This window comes from Felis catus, chromosome B2 (genome assembly GCF_018350175.1).
Source record: "Felis catus isolate Fca126 chromosome B2, F.catus_Fca126_mat1.0, whole genome shotgun sequence".
NCBI classification, from domain to species: Eukaryota; Metazoa; Chordata; class Mammalia; order Carnivora; family Felidae; genus Felis; species Felis catus.
The window spans coordinates 86,225,102-86,241,071 of NC_058372.1; the positions used below are offsets into that span (position 1 = coordinate 86,225,102).

At 36.3% G+C, this 15,970-nt stretch overlaps 1 protein-coding gene and 1 pseudogene across 4 annotated transcripts in view; one reads left to right on the forward strand and one right to left on the reverse strand.

The window, feature by feature from the left end:
• Window positions 1-15,970, forward strand: part of FUT9 (fucosyltransferase 9) — a 210,227-nt gene that overhangs the window by 181,453 nt on the left and 12,804 nt on the right. The gene's annotated exons all lie outside the window — the stretch shown is intronic.
• On the reverse strand, window positions 14,044-15,001 carry LOC101082657 (annotated as a pseudogene).

A 15,970-nucleotide genomic window follows, 5' to 3' on the forward strand; every position in this document is an offset into this window, starting at 1 on the left:
TCCTTTTCATTTTCGCTATTATGTTTATCGAGTATGGTGCTTTCTTCTGAGTATTCAACAGCTTGGTAAACTGAATATTCAAAAGATTATTTAATTGGAATGAAATTAGAATAGGAATGTTAGTTAACCCTTGAGGAGACTTATTCAGGCTATGGAGAAATAAGCCAGTGAGGCCAGTGATACAGTGATATAGTATATATACTATATACTATATGATATCTATCACTATATGATATAGTGACATAGTAAAAAACCTCCCGCCACCTCCAAGGATGGGAGTACTTGTATCTCAAATTTAAGGGTCTTTCACTCTTGCAATTTTTTACTTCTAAATTCCTCCTATCTTTCTTCTAATAGTATCATCTTTGTTGAGTACCTTAATCAGTTCATTTGCAGATTACTCCGTTGCAGGTTGATTAAACCTGCTTCTATTCCTACAGACCTCTTTAGCCACACTTTTATCGTGTTGTTTCTTAAGCTGTTAATTTCTTCGTGGTTTATCCTTTCTATTTTAGTTCTTACTGGCCTATTCTCTTATTATAGATTTAACTTGAAGTTTCAGAAGCTCCTCATTAACTACAGTGATGTGTTATTTAATCCCAGTAAAGCTGGTGCTAATTAGTTTCACATGAGTTCAAAAGATGATCAGCCTGTAAAATTTGGTCTGATCCAGAAACTGTTGTCATGGCAATGCCCCATCTAATATAGTGTTTACCTCTATAGGTAGAAAGGTTCTTTTGTTATGGCAACCTTCTTCTTAGTATCTGTTAACATCCTTTGGTGTGCACGATGGTGTGTTGTTTTTGTTTTCATTTTTGTTTTTGTAACTGAAAAAGCGAGAATTTTATGTTGGTGAAAGGGTGTAGGAAAGAGCCAAGGAACATAAAGCAGTTTGTTTCCCGTTTTACTTCCTTGCCTTGTAAACTGGACTAAAGCCTCTTTTGGTAGCAGACAGAGGACCAGAAATTAAGGGAAATGTTCTGAGAGAGACTGTGTGTATCAACATAGTCAAAGCTGCTGGAGTCAGTGACAGATTTTGATTCAGATAGCCAGTCTTCCAAGTGCAACAGGAACCCAGATACCCTGACCCTCAGAGAGTTAGAGGACAGGGGACAGTTGGGTTTGAGATTCTAGGCTCACACATATTATGGTAGGAGCAGAAGTGAGGCTGCATTGGGGTACCTGGGTGACTGAGTCGGTTGAGCTTCTGCCTTCAGTTCAGATCATGATCTCGCTGCTCATGAGTTCAAGCCCCGCAATGGCCTCTATGCTGATAGTTCGCAGCTTGGAGCCTGGAGCCTGCTTCAGATTCTGTCTCTGTCTCTCTGCCCCTCCCCTGCTCATGCTCTCCCTCTGTCTCTCTCAAATATAAATAAACATTTAAAAAATGTAAGAAAAAAAAAGAAGTGAGGTTGCATCAATTGGATTCTCAGACTAGTGGTGGCCAAATGAGCAAGAAGAACAAACCCAGGGCAGAAGGGGACTACGGAGGCCAGACAGGTTTGGCTCCATATGAAACTCCTTCCCAGTCTTTTACACAACTGAGAGACACCTTGAAGAGATTATTGGTAGTAAGACTGATGAAAGTCAAACAATCATAATATGGTCATTAAAAGCACATGACCTAATGCAGTAGTCTGGTGGGATACAGGGAATTTGGAATGTAAATCTTACAGAAAAGGAATTCTTTATTCCATTTTAAATAATGGATGGTTAAAATAAATGCTTGTAAATCCTTTAAAGTATATTAAACAATGACATTGTGTGCACAAACTATAGGATATAAGTGAAATTTTTATTGGAATGTTTTTTTAATTTTTATTGAATTTTATTAAATTATTTGAATTTGTATTGAAAGATTCTCTACCTTTATTGTTTTTGGCCACCTGGCTTTTTGAGGTTAGTTAATTTTCAAAGCTGACTAATCAAAGCAGCACATAAGGAATTCACTTGAAAGAGATTGCAGCTATGAGGAATACACTATCAGAGAGGCCTTGGATTACCAATTACAAATGTGTCAATAATTCTTTGTATCCCTGGAATTGTTTTATAACTAGACTAATAATAAAACAAAGTTAGACTCCTCCCCTTATCCAATTCACCCTTCTGCATTCTCTTGGGGACAGGAGGAGAACTATCTAAGACTTCTGGTTTTCTGTTTCTGGCCATTGTTTTCCAGAATAAGAGTAGAGATGAAGTGTTGGTGATCTAGTTGGTTCTAATGAACAATGACTTCAGAGCACTACATGTGATAAAATAAATTTTAAATCCCATAATTCATAGAATTCTTTTCAATTATAAGCTGGAATTCTCAATTCTCAACATGTGTTTTTAGAGTTTTGGAGTCAAGCCACTACTGTCCATATCTTGGTTTATTATCTACTGTGTGATAGGAGACAAATAGAGGTGCATCAGCTTCCTGGTCTATAAAATGAATATAATGATAGTGTGTATTTTATCTTGTCATTATGGATCTGAAAGAATTAATATTTGTTAAATGCTTAGAACCATGTTTGGCATATAGAAAGTGATATGTGTTTATTTTTTTATTATATTAAAATAATTTTAATGTTTATTTATTTTGAGAGAGGGAGAGACAGAGCACGAGCAGGGGAGGGGCACAGAGAGAGGGAGACACAGAATCCAACGCAGGCTCCAGGCTCTGAGCTGTGAGCACAGAACCCAATGCAGAGCTCGAATTCACAGACTGTGAGATCATGACCTGAGCCAAAGTCAGATGCTCAACTGACTGAGCCACTGAGGCGCCCTGATACATATTTTTTTAATGGAGAAAAACAACTATGCTTTTCCTGAAAATAAAGTGATAAAAATCTATATGAATGTCTTAGCCTGGTGCCTGGAACATTACAAGTGTTCAGTAATTGTTAACTATTTGGTCACTCAAAAAACATTGAAAACAAAGGTATATCAGGTTTGACTAGGCACTAGGGATTGAATACTGAAGAAAAACACCCATTGTCTGTTGTATGAGCCTAGTTACAGTCAAACAGAGGCAATAACACCAATCAAGTACACAAATATAGGTACACCTGCTATTGTGGCCAGTGCTTTGCAAAAGTGACACATGGGACGATGAGACATGTACTTGGACTTTGGTTTACTATGGGGATCGGTGTTGGGAGGTCCTCAGGAATCCTTCAACAAAAAACTGCCAGGGGAGCGCTGAGGGATGAAAAGTGAAAAGGAGGAAATCAACAAAGAGAGAAGAGAAGCTGTTCCAGGGAGAGGAAGGAGCTGGTGCAGCGAGTGTCCCCATCTGTGCACGAGGGCCAACCGTGGCCATGGAGGGAGTGCAGAAGGGAGCCTGGGTTGGAACAGAGGCAGGTTTCCCATCACCCAGGACTGTTTAAGCTACAGTTAGACACTTTTGCTTTATCTTAAAAGTAATTGTAATTCATGGAAGGACCTGAAACAATGTGATCTGTGGTTTGAAAAGATGACTCGACTAAGGGATTCTCAAACCTTAGTGTATTTTAGAAATCACTTAGAGGGCTTTTTAGAATAGATTGCTGGACCTCACCCCAGTTTCTGATTCCTTATATCTGGGGTCGGGTGGGAGAATTGCCTTCCCTACAAGATCCCAGGTGATGTTGATGCTGTTGCCACTAGTCTGGGGACCACACTTTCACAAACATTGCTCTACTGCATTGTGAATAAATTGAACTGATCAAAATTGAGTGCCAGATGTACTGCTGAAAAGCAATGTCAGCAGTCTAAACAGGAGGTGATAGATTTTGGACCTAGGGAATTAGAAAGAAGTCAACTAATCTAAGGAATAATTAGGAGACATCATTGGTACTGGGTAGGGTAAACATTTAAAAGACAGGGAGATGTAAGGAAAAATCTACTGGGTTAATCACTCTACTTTGTCATCTGTAAGGAAAAAAGTCTCATCTTCAGAGTTGGGAACGCATAGTAATATATCAGCCCAAAATGAGAGTTTGGGATTTTTGTAAAGGCTCTCTTGACCTTCACTGGCTGGCTGTTTTGGGATAAACCTGACAATAATCATAGCACTGGTGCTGCCAGCCAAATTATAAAAGACCATTGGCCCCAAGGAACACCAGAAAGCATGTTTTGGGCAAATGCCAGCAAACACCGTTGGCCCTGTCTATGGTATTCCCTCTGGGAAGGTACCACGTGAGCCAAGTGATGCTTGGGCTCAGTGTCAGATCTGATTGCTTTAGCTGCAGCAAAAGCAGGTAAATAGAGCTTCTAAGATAAATAAAGACAGTGACTGAGAACTAGTGATTACAAGTAGAAAGAGAAGAGAGCAGATAAAAGATCAAACTAAAAAAGGTTCATCCCTGAATTGGAAAGAAATTTCAAAGAGAGCGAATGTAGAAACCACTCAAGATGAAGAAATTTGCAATGCCGGAAAAATGGCAGTTGGCCAAACAAATGTGTAAAACAGAAATGAAAGGGGGCGAAAAGAAAGACATGTTTGAGCATTTTGGAGTAATACCCCTAAAGATGAAAACACTGCAGAAATAAGTCAGGGAATCCTAGTATGTGCTAGAGTGCATTCTGAGGAATATTCAGGAAAAGCATTGGGACCAAAATCTGGCATATTTTGGTGGTAGCTTTTCCAGTGTTTGGAGGAAATAAAAGAGGCTCACCCATGGAAATAGCAGAGATAATATCCAAAGGTCTTTGAGAAAGGTTCACAAACACAAATTTGATAGCATTCCAGAGATCATCAACCTGTGTCTTCTTGCCAAAAAGTAAATGGCATCTCTCCCAAAGACAGGAGGCATTTGGCTCAGATTCTAATGGGGGAAATTGTGGGAACTCAGAGCAGGAATGCCCATGAGAAAGGTTCAGCGGAATGTGAAGTGTCAAGGGAATCTTTGAAAGTGAAGTGATGAATATATAAAGTTTTACAGTGCTTCGAGGCAGAATATAATCTGGTATAGAGTATAGAAAGTATGAGACCTATTTTTATTCTTGTAAAGGATCTTAGCCTAAAAGTCATAGGAAGCAATAAAAGCAAAATAAAACAATAACGAAGACAACTCCCCAAAATAAAACCGTGCAATTTAAATGATAAACATTCAGTGTAGTATTCAGAAGACTTTTGCAGAATCCATATGAGTATCAGGACACTAAACCCCATGATGATTATGTGGAGAACAAATTGTTCTTTGAGCCTGACCAAACAGATCAATAATAGCCCAATTAGATACCACAATACCTTAATTCCGGGTGGGGTCTATGGCTTAACATAAAGTGAAGAGATATGTTTGATGTTTTAAGAATTTATATATAGTTTTTTTTTAATCCAAATAATTATGGACATATTTTGAAAGAATCAAGTAACATACTTCATGTCCTGCAGGAATTAAAAAAAGAGGAGAGAAGATAATTAGTAGGGGTTTTGTTGGCTTGCTTGCTTGGTTTGGTTTTGTTGCAGTTGTTTGTTTGGATTTGTTTCAAGCACTGAAAACAATTATAATAAACATACACAAAGAGGAAATTATTGCAAGTTTATGGAGTAGCTCTTAGAGCTAAAGGAATGCCAGAAGAAGGAAGCCCAGGAAGGCGGCACCCCAAGCAGCAACTTGGAGGCAATTAGTAGACTTTACTTAATTGTCTTGTAAGGAAACCCCACTGTGACTAATCAGCCCCAAGATTTTTCCCTCCTGACCCTTCCTTTCAAGTTTCAAAGTCCCAGAAAAAGAGTTTGAATGATCTGGATCCTCTGCTCAACATTGGCTAGGAAAGGGGGAAATATCACTCTCTGTAGTCCCAAAGATTGCACACAGGAGAGGAGAGGTAATATCCCAGTAGGAAATAGGGGCATTTTATCAGAAGAAGGGAGGCAATCCAGAGAGTGAGAAAATGTAAACAGGAAAATAACTCTGACTATACTTGTACAGCTTCTCAAATCATGTTAAAAGAAACTCACAAGAAATTTTAAAATAGCAGTAATTATTTTCATTTTCACATATCTGCTATAGAATCCTTTAATTATAATATGCTTATAGAGTAATCTTTTGTATAAAGGGTGATACCATGAACAAGTAAAAGACCCTGTTTATAAAATTTTTATATTATATATTTATCCAGATGTTATTAATAATGAGGTATGTTTTGAACTTAGAGGAAATTCTGCATGTGTATGTGTGTGTGCATGTGTGTGTGTGTGTGTGGTTAGAAATGGTAATAATTTGGGGCTCCTGGGTGGCTCAGTAGATTCGGCATCAGACTCTTGTTTCGGCTCAGGTCATGATCTCACAATTCGTGAGTTTGAGTCCCACCTCTGACAGCAGGAGCCTGCTTGGGATTCTTTCTCTCACTCTTTCTTTCAAAATAAATAAATAAACTTTAAAAAAGAAAAGAAAAGAAGTGGTAATAATTTACATAGAAATAAGGAGGGATCTATGATTCCAAAAGAATTTCAGCTAAGGTAAGAGCTCGGATTCTTGACTATAACCGAGAGTAGTAATATAATAGCAAACACTTACATAGTGCTTTTCCTGGTCCAGGCATTATCAGAAGCACTTTACAAATTTTATTTTATTTAACAGGGAATAAGTCACAATGGGTGACAGTCAATTTTTTTCCTTTAACTATTTCTAACTTTATCCACTGAATTTTTTAATGATTCATTTCTTGTCTTTGGGGCTGGTCTGGCTTGATCTGAAGATCCTTAAGTGGATCCAGAATTCTGTTCCTTTACACATTTTTGCCAAGGATGAAAAGTTTTACTGTATCAGGAATCATTTAATTATGCACCCACACAACAAATAGGGAATACGTGATTGTCAAACATATTGACGCAAGAACTCCTAAGGGCATGAGGGAAATTCTCCTCCAATCCCACATGCCTGCTAGTGTGAGCCAGAGAGGTGGGTTGAAGAATTAGGGGGTGGCTGCAATGTAGGAATAAATCCCAAGTGGCAAGTGACAAATCCAACTGTTCTGTCTTTTAAGTTTTAGGTAGGTATTGAATTCGATTTTAAATATACACTTGTTTCTTTCCATTTGAAATAAGGATTCAACAAACACACACACACACACACACACACACACACACACACACACCAAAAAAAAAAAAAAAGAACTACTATTTCTTGAAGAAGGCTCCTGTTCTCTTTGGTTCACATTTCTTTCCCAATACCTTGAAGTATATTTATGACTTGAGAATCAAACTTGAACCTTTTCTATTCCAAGCTCTCTTCCATTCTTTATCACTCAGTAGAGCATTCCTACAAATGTGAATGAAGGTAGTTTCATGATGGAAAACAGAATCATAGGCACACCAAGTCCCATCAAGTTGTACTTTTACCAAAGATTGTGTTAATTTTTAATGCCAATGCCTTTAAATTATATTCTTCAATAGTACTGGAGACTATTAAAAATAATTGAAAAGTTTTAACTACATGATTTATTGTTATAATTTGCTTAATGCTATAAGTGTATTGGTATCTCAGGTGAGAGCAAAAGTAACACTGCTGTGGGTGCTTTAAAAATAGGTTGTATCAATTAGCAGTTCAAGATGTGTTGGGATCCAACTGAATTTTAGTTATGAGGAGTAGGTGAAAAGGTTCCTGTCAAGGACATGTCAGTATGGTTCCAAGAGGCAAACTTTTCTGACAGTTTCTGTACAAAGCAGGGGTCACTAAATAACTGCCCCTACTATTCAGTAATTGACCCCGACAGCAATGAAAAGCTGAGGTGAGAGGTATGCAGAGAGTTAACAAGAAGAACCTCAATACAAAATGTCCAGGAAGCAGAACACAGAAAGGCACACAGTGAAAGGAACATTGTTTCTGCCTAGAGACCAATTTTTTTTTTTTCTCATTTGGCCAAGAAAAGAGTCATGGGAATTAAAGAGTACTAGATAGATGCCAACTTTGACACGTGATGAAGAGAAGCAAAACTGGGAGATTTTGCTCATTTAGTGGTAAAATACTTGTATGTAACTGTAATGGTAATTATTCTCTAAAGGTTTACTTGTCAAACGCACAAAGACAGCAACTAAGTATATATTTCTTCAGTCACACTTGGTTCATTTTTGTTTATCTAGTTACTAAGAATTTTATCTTGCACATAGTAGGGACTCAGAAATCCACCCATTTGTTCATGCAACATATACAGCACTTATTAAACACCTACTATATTCTGCTGTTGAGGATACAACAGTGAAGAAACAAAGTCTTTCATAGAGTTTACTTTCTGGTATAGTCAAGATAATTACATTCTTTTGTTGCAACCTGAAGAATCAGTAAACGTAAAATGTAGTGATCATGCCCCCCACAGGAACCAGATGGCCTGGGTTGTTTGACAGTGTGCTCGGCCACATATGAACTGGGTGACCCTGAGCAAGTTTCTTAACCATTAGAGGATTCAGTTTCTTTATCAATAAAATGGGATTACAGTGAGGATAAGTGTGTGTATGTATGTATGTTAACGTCAGTGCTAAGATCAATCTTTGACACTAATAAGTTTCATATAAGTTTCAAGTTTCTTGTTAAGGGAAATTGCTCTAAATTTAATGCATAGATAAGTACTCCTCAATTATGGAGTAAAAGATAGAGAGGCCAGAGAAATCAAGACAATGAAACTTGAGGTGCTAAGTGCATCTCAACAGACTACTGATGTTTGTATTATTCAAAGAAGATTGTGGAAGGCAAGAAAGAGCAGAACGCAATGGTTAAGCTAGTTAGTCATATCTCTGGCCCTCAGTTTTCTCATCTGTGAAGAAGTGATAAAAGACCTTCTTGCTAGAGATTCTATAAAGATTAAAGGAAATGATGTGTGCAAAGTGCTTGGCACAAGGCCTAGCTGAGAGTGAGCATTTATTAAATGGAGACTATTAAAGTTGTAACCTGATCATAATGAATTGATATCACTTATGCAGTTTTTGCCAATGCATTTCGATTCAGAAAGCATTTAAGGAAACTTTCAATGAGAACATTTCTAAACACCATTAAACATTGGTGCCATAGGAGGAAAAAAACCTAATTGCTGAGTCCAATCATGGATATTAAAGGTTAGTATTACTCCATTAAAGAGGAGATCCTTCTTCCAGTAAATTTTCTCAGTCTGTAGATCCCAAGATCTAGAAAAAGTTCAAAGATTGTCCAAATATTTAAATTTATAGAGTGGGATCAAATGTACATGAACCTACAAAAACCTATTCTTGAATTGTGTCATAATATATTTTTAATAATCTTTATTGCAAAATGTTTGTATTTTTACATCTGTGTTCATAAATGAAATACTTTTTTTAACTTTTTATATTTTCTTTTGGTAATAGGGTAATAATTGGCTTCATATAATGAGTTAAGCTTCTTTGCTTATTTTTCTGTTTATTAGATTTTTTTTAATAAATGACAGTAGTATTCTCTAGCCATTGAAATGTTGATATCACTCCTACAAATCATCTAGGTCTGCTGTTTGTTTTCAGTTACCATTTATCAATTCCACTTTTCTCACTGCTATTTGTTTAATAAGAATTTCTTACTAAAATTGGCATTTTTCTTATTTTTCTATTTGTGTAGATATATAACCATTCATTTCATCAGTTTTTCAAATTCATGAATGTAAAATTACTCAATATAGTCATTTCTTATTTTTTTATGTTACATCAAGAATCATTTACTCTTTTTGATATTTAAAATGAACTTCTTAAAAAATATAAAATAAATTGAATTTCTTTTTTCTTAATTATTCTTGCCTGGGGTTCATCTTAGTATTTTTTCCAGTTTTATTGAGTTATAATTGACATACAATGCTTTATGAGTTTAAGGTATACAACATAATAATTTGATATATGTAGATATTGCAAAACTATTACTACAATAAGTTTACTTAACATTCATCACCTCACATAGTTAATGTGATGTTAGTAATCACCTCAAATTTCTGCTCTCGATTTTAATTTCAATCCCTATCTTAATTTTTTACTTCTTATTTATTTAGCTTTGGATCATTTTTCTTTGTCCACTTTATTCAGTTGACCAATATATTAATTTCCCCAAAACTGTGCAAACCTGGTAATTTCCTTTAAAGTAGTATTTTAAGTACATTCCACAAAATTTGACATGTAGTACCATGTCATTTAGTTATAAAGAGTTGAGATTTCATTCATATTCCTTTCTGGTTATCTCTTTAACTCAGGGGTTAATTAATAGTTTCTGGGGGCACCTGGGTAGTTCAGTCCATTGAGCATCCAACTCTTGATTTTTGGCTCAAGTCATGCTCTCAGTCCTGAGACTTAGCCCTGCATTGGGCTCCATGTCGAGCTTGGAGCCTGCTTGGGATTCTCTCTCTTTCCCTCTCTCTGCCCTTCCCCCATTCATGTTCTTTCTCACCAAATAAATAAAACATTTATAAGTCAGTCAGAGAAAAGACAGATATCATATGTTTTCACTCATGTGGAATTTGAGAAACACAAGGGAAGGAAAAATAAGATAATACAGAGGGAGGCAAACCATAGGAGACTTTTAAATACAGAGAACAAACTGAGGGTTGCTGGAGGGTAAGTTGGTGGGGGAATGGGTTAATGGGTGGTGACAGGCATTGTGGAGGGAACTTGTTGGGATGAGCACTGGGTGTCACATGGAAGAGATGAATTACTGGGTTCTATTCCTGAAGCCATGACAACACTGTAACTTGAATTTAAATTTAAAAAAAAAAAGGTACAGATTTCCTGGGGATGTAAGGTATAGCATGGTGACTATAGTAAATAATACTGTATCGTATATTTGAAAGTTGCTAAAAGAGTAGATCTTAAAAGTTCTCAACACAAGAAAAAAAGGTATATATATGTGGGATATATGTGGTGCTCATTTCATTGTACAGTTGACCTTAAACAATTCAGAAGTTATGGGTGTTGAAAACCCACATAAAATTTTTGACTCCCCAAAAGCTTAACTACTAATAGCCTGCAGTTGACTATAAGCCTTACTGATAACATAAATAGTTGACTAACACATATTTTGTATGTTATATGTATTATATACTGTATTTCTACAATAAAGTAAGTTAGAGGGAAAAAATATTATTAAGAAAATCACAAGGAAGAGAAAAATGCACTTACAGTACTGTAAAAAAATCTGCATAGAAGTGAACTTGTGCAATTCAAACCTGTGTGGTTTAAGGGTCAACTGTATATTATTATGTTGTACACCTGGAATTAATATAATATTATATGTTAATTATACCTCAAAAATGAAACCAAACAAAAAACAAATCCAAGTATATGCTATTTGTAAGAAATATACCTAAAGCAACAAATTTTTAAATGACAAAAATAATACATAAAAATAAACATTTAAAAATAGTTTCTGGACATAGTTGGTAGACACTTATTTTCCTTTTGTTATTGACTGGATAGCTAACTTTGATGGTAAGTCTCAGTCTTGGATTCCAAAATTTGTCCTAGGAGTGCTCCAGAGTACAATATCCAGAATCTTTGGATGCACAAAATCAAGCTTTACTACATAGCAAATGTCATATGCTTTCAAAAAAAGCCGTATAGGGGCGCCTGGGTGGCGCAGTTGGTTAAGCGTCCGACTTCAGCCAGGTCACGATCTCGCGGTCCGGGAGTTCGAGCCCCGCGTGGGGCTCTGGGCTGATGGCTCAGAGCCTGGAGCCTGTTTCCGATTCTGTGTCTTCCTCTCTCTCTGCCCCTCCCCCGTTCATGCTCTGTCTCTCTCTGTCCCAAAAATAAATAAACGTGGAAAAAAAAATTAAAAAAAAAAAAGCCGTATAAAAAAATGTGATTTTTTTTTTAAATTTCTCCCTTTTTTTCTGGAAGGAAACATCTAGTGTTTCTTTTTTTTCCCCCAGTATTGTTACTTATTCCTTCCATAAGAAAAACCTCTAATTAATCAAACAAACTATAATTTCTAACCAATTTTTACTTCTAATTAAACAAAAATCAAGAACAAACAAAAAAGTAAAATCCCACACCCATGAAAGGCATAACCAAAGCAGACTTCAATACTTGTCAACTATTTGGGAAAAGCAGTAAAATTTATTGTACTAAAGGAGAGGTTACCCTTTAATGAACCCCAAATTTAGAGAAATCATGTAGCATTCCCATGACTAAAAATAAATAAATATAAATAAGGGAAGAGATACATATATTACTAAAAATTCGAGTCTATTCTATTTAATTAGGAGTATTTTGGCAGAAACTCTAATAAACATGATGACTGACAGTGTGGCTTGGGACTGCAAAAAGCAGCTTTTTACCAAAGTTAAATTTCTTTTTTTTTTTTTTAATTTTTTTTTTCAACGTTTATTTATTTTTGGGACAGAGAGAGACAGAGCATGAACGGGGGAGGGACAAAGAGAGAGGGAGACACAGAATCGGAAACAGGCTCCAGGCTCCGAGCCATCAGCCCAGAGCCCGACGCGGGGCTCGAACTCACGGACCGCGAGATCGTGACCTGGCTGAAGTCGGACGCTTAACCGACTGCGCCACCCAGGCGCCCCCCAAAGTTAAATTTCAACTGGTTTCACAATCACATTTAGTCTGGGAGCTTAGGATGAGGACTTAGGGTGATCTCACTGTATAGTCTGTGATTTTATGAAATATTTTAATTCAAACATTTGAGCTATAGTTTAGAGTACCTGTAACATTTTTTAAAAAACCACAGAATGTTAATTTTGGACAACTTTTATGAAAGTAAAAATCCTTAAAAAATTCTAAAGCCATAGAAAATTAGTCTGGATGTATTTTAATTGTGGAGAAAAAATAATAGGATTTTAAACTATCAAATCTATTTCTTTCCTATGAACACAGTATATATCTTTTTCCTTGAAACAATTTTGAAGCCAGTCAACACCCAAAAATAAAAATATTATTCCTATCTCAGTTGAAAATTTAATGAATCAATAATATTATCTTAGCCAACAACATGGTAAACTGCATTTTGACAGATATATAAAATTGATACGGAAATCATCTAAAAGCTTTGAAATATTGGAACTGAAGGCTTTCTGCATTTATAAATCAATGACCTTTGTGTGAGAGGGACTAAGCTATTTAAAACACTGTAGCATCTTAAAATCTATAACAAAAGGGAAAAACTACTAATACTAGTTTTTATTTTTTTTTATTTTTTTATTTTTAATATAATTTATTGTCAAATTGGCTTACATACAACACTCAGTGCTCATCCCAACAAGTGCTCTCCTCAATGCCCATCACCCAATACTAGTTTTTAAAACTCACAAGTTAGGGGCACCTGGGTGGCTCATTGATTAAGCATCCGACTTCATCTCAGCTCATTATCTCACCGTCTGTGAGTTCGAGCCCAGAGTAGGGCTCTGTGCTGACAGCTCAGAGCCTGGAGCCTGCTGCAGATTCTGTGTCTCCCTGTCTGTCTGCCCCTAACCTGCTTTCACTCTGTCTCTCTCTTGAAAATCAATAAACATGAAAAATTTTTTTAAAAAACTTCACAAGTTCTAATAATACAAATCAAATTTGTCACTTTGCTGATTTTCAATTTATACCTACAATATAAATTACAACTATGTACAGCATTACAATACCATCTAAAGGAAAACAGTGATGTATAAAATATGATAAATAGAATTATTGCATTTAGTGTCATTTTCTTAAAAACCAAAGTCATCAAATCCATTAATGTCATATTAAACATAAACAATTCAAGTTCAAATTAGAGGAAATGTATACCAATACCACCTTCTGCCAACAAAAATAAAGAAAGCCCTCCAGTTTGTCTGATTTAAGTCAGATAATCATGGAAACAAAAGAATATTTAAAATTATTTTATCATTATGCATAGCAAAGGAAAGCATCACAGACTTCTTTCCTACCATAAAACTATTTACACCCATTTATTTAAAATTTTTTAATGTTTATTTATTTTGGAGAGAGAGACAGACAGAATGCGAGTGGGGAAGGGGGAGAGAGCGATAGACACAGAATCTAAAGCAGGCTCCAGGCTCTGAGCTGTCAGCATGGAGCCCAATATGGGGCTCAAATTCATGAAACGCGAGATCATGACCTGAGCCGAAGTCAGCCGCTTAACCCACTGAGCCATCCAGGCACCCCTACACCCATTTATTTAGTTAGAAACACTAGCTAGAAGAGATACTGGTGTATTCCATTTGTAATATTTTCTCTACAGCAAACAATTGCCTTACACTTGGAGCATGTTGAAAAAACTATTGCCTCAGGGGTCTTTTTCTTTCCTGTGAGTCTCAATCACTGAGATCTCGAGGTACTCTGAGAGAATCCTGGTGTCCTAGATGGTCTGATGAATGCATTAAAATCAAACACTGTGTTTTTGTACTCTTGAAAATACTCTTAAATCCCTCAAAATGTTGCTTGAGTTGTTGAGCTCATATTTCTCCTCCTGGCACTATGACATGTGAAGAGCACTTGTTATGAAAGCTTCGCACCAATTTTGTGTTGTTCCTTCTTCATCAGCCACTGTGCCTCCTTTTCCATTTTCTTCCTTTATTTTCTCTGTCTGCCATCTTGTGCTGCCTCAGAACTTCTTCCGCTTGCCAGGCTGCATCTTCTTCTCCTTCCCATGCGTTGGTATTTTCCTGCCAGGTATCCAAGTTGCCTAATTCAGGAGACTGACGAATAAAAGGCACATATTGTGTAGCTGTTAATCTACTAGAGAAACCTGTGCTACCATCTGGGAAGCCAAAATGTAATGGTTCTCTCTTCTTAATAATGATTCTACGTTTTCCTTATAGTTGGTGTCATGTCCTGAAAATAGGTTCCAGTTCCACAGTATTTTGTTGTGTCATCACATCCCCATTCCCTCCTTCAATCTACACTTGTGGGTGTATCTTCATCCCAGGACGTCCACTCCTCAGCATCTGTCTGTTTAGGAACCGACAAATAATCAACTGCAGTTGGCAAAGTTATTTGGTCTCCACTTAACTTCCGTCTACTGCCAGATCCGCATGTTAATCTCTTTAGGAATGAAAATAGTGTTGTCGGGCAAGTGCAAACTTTAAGTAACTGAAACTGTGATAGCCATGGTGGGAATCAAAACCTGTCCCTCCGCCTCCCCCTCCCCAGGAGAGGCTCCCAGCTGCCCTGGTGCCACGCTTGCACACAAGGCCACATCTAATGTTTCTACACTAGTTTTGATCAAGATTTCAAAATATTTTAGTGAATCTGAAATCGTTAGGCCACATTATGTTGGTGAGAAGAATAATGAGCTTCCGAGGACCAGTAAGAATTTGATCAAAAGACAGTTTTGTAAACATATTACATATCTTATCTTTGTGTTCATATTCATAAGACGTGAATGTCAAAGAGGAAACACCTTGAAGATTCTTGTATTTAAAAAAGTTTTTAAAAAGCTTTGATTCATCTTTTTAGTTTCAACCTACTATGATTCACAAGATCAATGCTGTGGAATATATTTTGAGAATCCATTTATCTTTATTAACTAATGACAGTTTAATGCTAAAAAAGAAAAAACCAAAAAGCTTGTTTTAATGACCCAATACCATGTAAGTGAGAATGCCTAGTAGATCCTGGGTGTACTAACAGATTACTAAAAGTAAACAGGAAAAATGGTAAGAAAAAGTAAACATTTAAAGTTAAACAAGAAGTTTTAATTTATCAAATTTTTGTTGTCAGTGTACTTAAATAAAAGACAAAATGAAACAAAGTAAAAAAGCGGATATCAAACCAAAAGTTGCTATTTTTTACAGGATGATTTGTGACTTCAGACAGTGAAGATAACATGCCAAGAATTCCATCTGAACTACAAAGTTGTATCACAATCTCTAAAAGCACACTAGTGAATAAGTGATTATATTAACTAGGGAATGTTCACAAATCTGATGTGGTGTCAAAGTACTAAAGATTTTAGTCATACCTTCAGTGGTGACAGTCTTTGTTATGCCATTTTTGTAGACGCAAATAAAAATATAACAGGTAAGGATGGCATTGAAAAAGATGTAACTCAGCTTGAAGATATGCTGGTAC